Below are 7853 nucleotides of genomic sequence, written 5' to 3'. Positions count from 1 at the left end.
GGCAAGGCCCCAGTTATTCCGGATTTCAGTCCGATGCAGTGGGAAAGGCCCAGCATGTGCTTTATATGCTATTTTATGGATGTGGTAGTTTAGGGGATCTCACTAAGCTTCGTGCTTACAGTTTCAGTTTTGGTTTCAGGTACTTCCGCATGCAAAGGGAAGAGCTCGGGATGATGGCATCGCACACACCATATCTTTAGTTTATCCTGGGAGTTTATTTTGGATGTTACTATGATTGATACAAATTTGTTTGACACAGTACTATGACATTTGAGTTGCTCATTCCGTGGTTTTATTATATATGATGTGATTTTTAGTATTATTAAAACAAAAGTTTTTGGGTCGTATTTTGGGTCGTTTCAAGTTGGTATCAGAGCCTTGGTTTGAGGGATTCAGACACACTTATGGGTGTGACTGAACTCAAACTAAGGAAACAGTAAAAGATTTTCAAAAGAGAAACATAATCGTAAAGAATTTTGAAAAAGAACTTAGAAAGAAAAAGTGGTTTCTTAAAAAAAAAAAAAAGGTGTGGTGAATGCGATCAGCCGAGCTGAAGTAAGTACTCCCAAATTACCCATACAAGTTTATATTATGATTATTGGTTTCAGTTTCAGTAGAACAACATGCTAGAATAGGACTAAGGATCTAGGAGGATGCCTTATGTGCCTGCTATATGTGTTTCAGCTTTATGAGAATTGCATGCTAGTATTGAGTAGACAGTAGTAAGATAGTCTGTTGAGGTTATGCCTGATATTATGAGCTTAGCATTGTATGCTAGTACACTTATGGGTGTGACTGAACTCAAACTAAGGAAACAGTAAAAGATTTTCAAAAGAGAAACATAATCGTAAAGAATTTTGAAAAAGAACTTAGAAAGAAAAAGTGGTTTCTTAAAAAAAAAAGGTGCGGTGAATGCGATCAGCCGAGCTGAAGTAAGTACTCCCAAATTACCCATACAAGTTTATATTATGATTATCGGTTTCAGTTTCAGTAGAACAACATGCTAGAATAGGACTAAGGATCTAGGAGGATGCCTTATGTGCCTGCTATATGTGTTTCAGCTTTATGAGAATTGCATGCTAATATTGAGTAGACAGTAGTAAGATAGTCTGTTGAGGTTATGCCTGATATTATGAGCTTAGCATTGTATGCTAGTACAGTTTCTTGTTATTAGAACAGAGTTGCTTGATTAGTTTCCTGTGTCCGAATTTTGCTTGCTTTGTACTTTGTGGGACTCCGGGTGATGGGAGTTAGCCATTAGGTGAATATGTCACATCACATGTGATCAGGGTCGAATAATCTCAGATTGCTGGATTTGGCCCTACTACACAGCTCTTGTTTGAGTCCAACCGTTGTAGGAATGAGTCTTTTACTTGAAGGATTATTTGAACCTCGTCACATGTGGTGGTATTCAGGTAATGACTAATTGACGTCAAAAGGAGGCCTTCAGCAGCTGAGGACTGGTTTTGTTGAGTCACAGATTTCCCTAGGGCAAGCCTAGGATGAGAGTAGTAGAGATCAGTAGCAGTAGTAGTAACTTGGTGGAGTCGAGACGGTTATTGAGGAAAGTATGGATAAATGTAGAATGTAGTATGGGCCCGTACTATTGAAAGCAGAGGATCCGTACTCGAATCAAGGAAGGCCGAGGCGAGACCAGGAAACCTGTAGTAGTAGTGATCCCTTGAGATATATCAGTGTTTCTGATGTTTATCATGATGTGTTTTCAGAATGGTAGTTTTACGCCCTAGGCCAGCAGTCAGCAGTTCAGGAGTTGGTGAGGGATCAAGATCAGGCTCGGGGGCCGAGCATATATATGAGCAGACCAGAGAGTTCCTCACCTTAGAGGTTACTCGTATCATACTGGAGAAGACTCCTATGATCTTTGGTTCGACCAAGGAGGGAATTTTGGAGTTGATGGATGAGAGGCTGAGCACCTTCCGTGCGGAGGTGGTGACCATGATAGGGTCGCGCACACTCACCTTCAGGGAGTTCAGAGCTTGTGGAGCTCTAGACTACCATGGGGCGTGAGACCCCATTGCGAGCATGAGGTAGTTGGTAGATGTCACCAACGCTTTCCGCACCATCAGATGTCCCGATGGGGACAAGGTCAGATTAGCATCCTGACTTCTGAAGGACAGGGCACGAGATTGGTGGGAGGAGATTGGGCATGTCATCGGGGATGACGCAGAACTTGATGTTATGACTTGGGCTGATTTTATCACCAGGTTCAAAGCCGAGTTTGCACCGGTCATTGAGGTGCAACAGTTAACCAGGGAGTTTCAGGATCTTACTTAGACTACAGAGACAGTGGCGAAGATTACTGCCAAGTTCAGGGAGAGGGCTCTTCTCGTTCCTTAGTACACAACTGATGAGGAAATGAAGAAGGCCCACTATCATACGATGTTGAGGAGTGATATCCACCATTTTATGAGTCGATCCAGCTGTAAAACATTGGATGAGATGATTTCTTGGGCTCGTGAGAGAGAGATTGATTTAGAGATGGAGAGGAAGAGGAAGCCAGAGGCAGTATCTGGCACAGGGAGTTCGGGAAAAAAGCCCAAGGTATCAGATCACAGGTCTAGAGGTTAGCAGAGCCACAGTCGGCGTGGCAAGTGTGGGAGGTTGCACGATGGGGCGTGCAAGGCAGGGAGTCTCGGTTGCTACAAGTGCGGCCGGACTGGGCATATGAGCAGAGATTGTACAGCTACTCCCACCGTTACCGCAACATCTGATCTTATTTGCTTCCATTGCAATTAGCAGCAGCATGGAAGGTGGTAGCACTTGCCCTTGCAATATTGAGGATTATAGATGGCCGTCAGGGCCGAAGTGAGGTGCCAGTGGCGAAGAGTAGAGCCTTTCAGATGACAGCAGAGGAGGCATGGGCGACTCTTGATGTGGTGACTGGTATGCATTTTCCATTCATCTCTTTATTATTGTTGATTGTTTCTTATAGTTATGTGTTTTTATATATAGGATCGTTCATAGTGGATGACATATCAACTACAATATTGTTTGATTCAGGGGCTACATGATCGTTTGTTTCGCTTGTGCTTAGTAAGAGGTTTAGAAGAGCTCCGGGGGAGCTGGATTGTCCACTTGAGGTTGAGATAGCTGATGACAGGACCGCTGGGGTCACGAGAGTGCATAAGGGGTGTTCGCTTCAGTTATTCTATGAGCAGTTTTCAGTAGACCTGGTTCCTATTCCCATGCGAGGGAATAAGGTTATAGTAGGTATGGATTGGATGAGCCCCAATGGGGCGGTGATTGATTGTGAGCTACAGTTAGTGAGGGTCTGCACCCCAAGTGGGGGAGAGTTAGTGATTCAGGGCAAGAGGCCACAACACAGACCGATTCTTTGCTCAGTAGCAAGAGCGAGGCGCTACATTCAGTAGGGTTACGCAGGGTTCGTCGCCTACGTTCTAGATGCTTGGGAGAAGGGCAAGGATACAATCGACGAGGTACCGATGGTGCGAGACTACCCGGACGTATTCCCGAAGGATTTGCCTGGGATACCTCTGGAGAGACAAGTTGAGTTAAGGATCGACCTAGTCCCTGGTGCGGCTCCGATAGCCAAGGCACCGTATCGGTTGGCTCCTCCAGATATGTAGGACTTGTCTACGCAGCTACAGGAGCTGCTAGACAAGGGTTTCATTAGACTGAATAGGTCACCATGGGGAGCCTCGATCTTGTTTATGAAGAAGAAGGATGGGCCGCACTGTATGTGCATAGATTACCGGGAGTTGAACAAGGTAACGATGAAGAACCGTTACCCACTCCCAAGGATAGACGACTTGTTCGATCAGCTTCAGGGAGCATCTTGGTTTTCCAAGATTGATCTGCGCTCCGATTATCATCAGATGCGGGTCAGGGGTGAGGACATTCAGAAGACAACTTTTAGGACCCGTTATGGTCATTATGAGTTTGTGGTGACGCCGTTTGGGCTCACCAATGCTCCAGCCGCGTTCATGGATCTCATGAACCGCGTATGCAGGCCGATGTTGGATCGGTCTGCGATAGTATTCATTGATGACATCTTGGTTTACTCCAAGACTCAGGAGCACGTGAGAGAGGTGCTAAAGACGTTGAGGAGGGAGAGACTTTTTGCGAAGTTCTCCTAGTGCGAGTTCTGGTTACGCGAGGTGCAGTTCCTTGGTTACCTCGTCAACCAGAAGGGTATTCTAGTAGATCCGGCCAAGATCGAGGCCGTGATGCAGTGGGAGGTCCCGAGGTCTCCATCAGAGATTCAGAGGTCACTCACCCGACTGACTAGGAAGTCGGTGGTGTTTCGCTGGGGGCTTGAGCAACAGACAACATTTGAGACCCTCAGACAACGATTGTGCGAGGCACCGATTCTCACCCTTCCAGAGGGAGTGGATGACTTTGTAGTCTATTGTGATGCTTCGATCACAAGGATGGGAGCAGTGTTGATGCAATGAGGGCATGTGATAGCTTATGCCTCTAGACAGTTGAAGCCTCACGAGGCTAACTATCCGACGCACGATTTAGAGCTGGCGGCAGTGGTGTTTGCCCTCAAGATTTGGAGACATTACCTTTATGGTGTCCGCTGTACCATTTACATGGATCACAAGAGTCTGAGGTACCTCATGGACCAACCGAATTTGAACATAAGGCAGCGTCGATGGTTAGATGTGGTAAAGGACTACGATTGTGAGATCCTTTATCATTTGGGAAAGGACAACATTGTGGTCGACGCCCTGAGCTGCAAGGCAGTGGTGGCACCGATTAGAGATATATGTCTGAGGATGACGGTGATTACTCCATTGTTGGATCAAATTAGAGAGGCTCAGATCAAGGTCCTGAAGGAGGAAAGGCAGAAATGTGAGAGGATTGTGGGCCGAGTAGCTTCTTTCGACTATGACAGTCCGATTATGACAATCGAGGATTGTTGACCCTTCATGGGAGAGTCTGGGTGTCGTATTGGGGAGGAGTACGACATGTGTTGATGGACGAGGACCATAAGTCTCGGTTCTCCATCCATCCAAGGGCAACGAAGATGTATAGAGATCTTTGACCCGATTATTGGTGGCCCTGCATGACGCGGGACGTGGCTTGGTACGTAGATAGCTGAATGACCTATAGGAAGGTCAAGGAGGAGCACCAGAGACCCCATGGCAAGATGCAACCGTTAGACATTCCTGTGTGGAAATGGGAGGATATCACCATGTATTTCATCACTAAGCTTCCCAGGACCGCACGAGGAGTTGATTCGATTTGGGTTATAGTGGATTGGCTTACCAAGAGCACGCATTTCATACCGATCCAGGAGAGTATATCGACCGAGAAGCTTGCCGATATTTACGTGCGCGAGGTAGTAGCACGACATGGAGTGAATGTATCAGTGGAATCAGATAGAAACGTCCGGTTTACTTCCAGGTTCTAGAAGCGGTTTCATGATGAGATGGGGACTCGTCTTCATTTTAGCACCGCTTTCCACCCTCAGACGGACAAGCATAGCGAGAGGACGATTCAAACTCTCGAGGAGATGCTTTGGGCATGTGTCCTAGACTTTGGTGGTAGTTGGGATACGTATCTTCCACTACCGTCCTCCTTTCGAGATGCTCTACGGGAGGAAGTGTAGGACCCCGATTTGTTGGCGCGAGGTCGGTCAGCGAGTCATCGGGAGCACCGAGGTGGTGCCCAAGACCACAGAGTTGATCCAACAGGTTCGTAGCATACTGCAGACTGCGCAGAGTCGACAAAAGAGTTACGCCGACAGGAGGCATTCAGACTTGGAGTTTCAGGTGGGCGATATGGTCCTCCTGAAGGTGTCACCTTGGAAGGGTGTTATCAGGTTTCGGAAGAGGGGCAAGCTGGGCCCCAAGTTCATTGGTCCTTTTAGGATTTTAGCCCGGGTGGGTCGGGTTGCTTATCGGTTGGATCTTCCGGCAGAGCTTAGCCAGATCCACAACACTTTCCATGTTTCACAGCTGAGGAAGTGTTTAGTGGACGAGTCAGCAGTTGTACCCTTAGAGGATATTCAGGTTGATAGCAACCTGAATTATATCGAGAGACCAGTTGCGATCTTAGATCGAAATACGAAGACCTTGAGGAACAAGGTGGTTTAGTTGGTGAAGGTGCAGTGGCAGCACCGAATGGGTTCAGAGTGGACGTGGGAAACCGAAGGGGAGATGAGAGAACATTATCCATAATTATTTTCAAATTCAGTAGCAGCAAACTTCAAGGACGAAGTCTAAGATAAGTGGGGGAGAGTTGTAACGCCCCATTTCTGGCATGTAATTTAAATAAAGTATTTTTCATTTCTTAAGGGGTACTCGACGAGTCTGTAGCCTGACTCGTCGAGTTGAGACGGGATAACCGCGCAAATGGAGTTGGCTACTCGATGAGTCCATATGATGGGACTCGACGAATCCGCCTGTCTGAATGAAGCCCTAATTTCAAGGGTTTGTACCCTATTTAAATGTCATTATAGCCTCCCACCCCAGCCTCCAACACCTTTAGAGCATTTCCCCTATAAACCCTAGCCCCATTGTTGAGTTTGAGTGAGATTGTGTTAGCTTGGAAGCTTTGGAAGAGAAGGAAGGAGAGAAGGTCCATAGAAGAGAAAGGAGATCCAGGAGTTAGCTTCCATCTGCTTCTCATTCAGCTGGACAGTTCCGAAGTAGCAACCAGCCAACGTTAGAGTTAGCATCTTAGCTGCCAGCATTACGAGGTGAGTTTTCCTTCCAGTAGGAATGGGTCTACGGCCACAATGTCGCCCCGTCTACTTAGCAGTAGTTTCCGGACTTCGGTCTGATGCAGTAGTTCAGTGTGCTTGATGTCTTTGTGATTCAAGCATGTTTTTGTGGTATGTGTTCCGGACTTCGGGCCGATGCAGTATGCAGTATATGTGTTTATGCTAGTAGTCATGATTATGCTATGCCATGTTCAGCCAGTTAGTCCGGACTACAGTCCGATGCAGGGGGCAAGGCCCCGGTTAGTCCGGACTTTGGTCTGATGCAGTTAGTCGAACTTCTATCCGATGTAGGGGGCAAGACCCCAGTTAGTCCGGATTTCGGTCCAATGCAGTGGGCAAGGCCCAGTATGTGCTTTATATGTTATTGTATGGTATGTGGTAGTTTGGGGGAGCTCACTAAGCTTCGTGCTTACAGTTTCAGTTTTGGTTTCAGGTACTTCCGCAAGAAAAGGGAAGAGCTCGGGATGATGGCATCGCACACACCACAACTTCAATTTATCCCGGGAGTTTATTTTGGATGTTACTATGATTAATACAGATTTGTTTGACACAGTACTATGACATTTGAGTTGTTCATTCCGTGGTTTTATTATATATGATGTAATTTTTAGTATTATTAAAACAAAAATTTTTGGATCGTATTTTTGGTCGTTTCAGACGCGGAGATAGAGATACCAGAAAGTCTACGAGTAAGTAAGTGCAAGCTTGGATTACGTTCTGAACTCAAGCAAGAAGAAACTATAAAGTCAAGACTATAAAGCGGTGGCGAAGCAAATGAAGGTCTAAAAGTCAAAAGATAACACTATGTAAAGAATACACGACCACAATATGTCATATAATATGTCAACTAAGTATTAAATATGGCAACTAAGCAACCAATTACTACAAAGTGTAACTTAAACAAAACATATATTTGAATGGTGTTATGCATTAATATATACAAAGGTCTTACTTCACAGATATTTTATTGTATTGGCCAAACTTGAATGATGTTTTTTTGAATAAATTTGAAACTTAGTTACATTCATAAGATCTTCTCCCGATTTGTGTAATAATAATTCAATCGGTCGGTTAACATAAGGTGTAATTTGAACAAAATGTATACCTTAATGATATTTTTTAGGGAAATCTTTGATAA

The sequence above is a fragment of the Lactuca saligna genome, chromosome 9, assembly GCF_052625555.1.
Source record: "Lactuca saligna cultivar CGN05327 chromosome 9, ASM5262555v1, whole genome shotgun sequence".
NCBI lineage: Eukaryota > Viridiplantae > Streptophyta > Magnoliopsida > Asterales > Asteraceae > Lactuca > Lactuca saligna.
Note: the sequence above shows the minus strand (reverse complement) of the source record.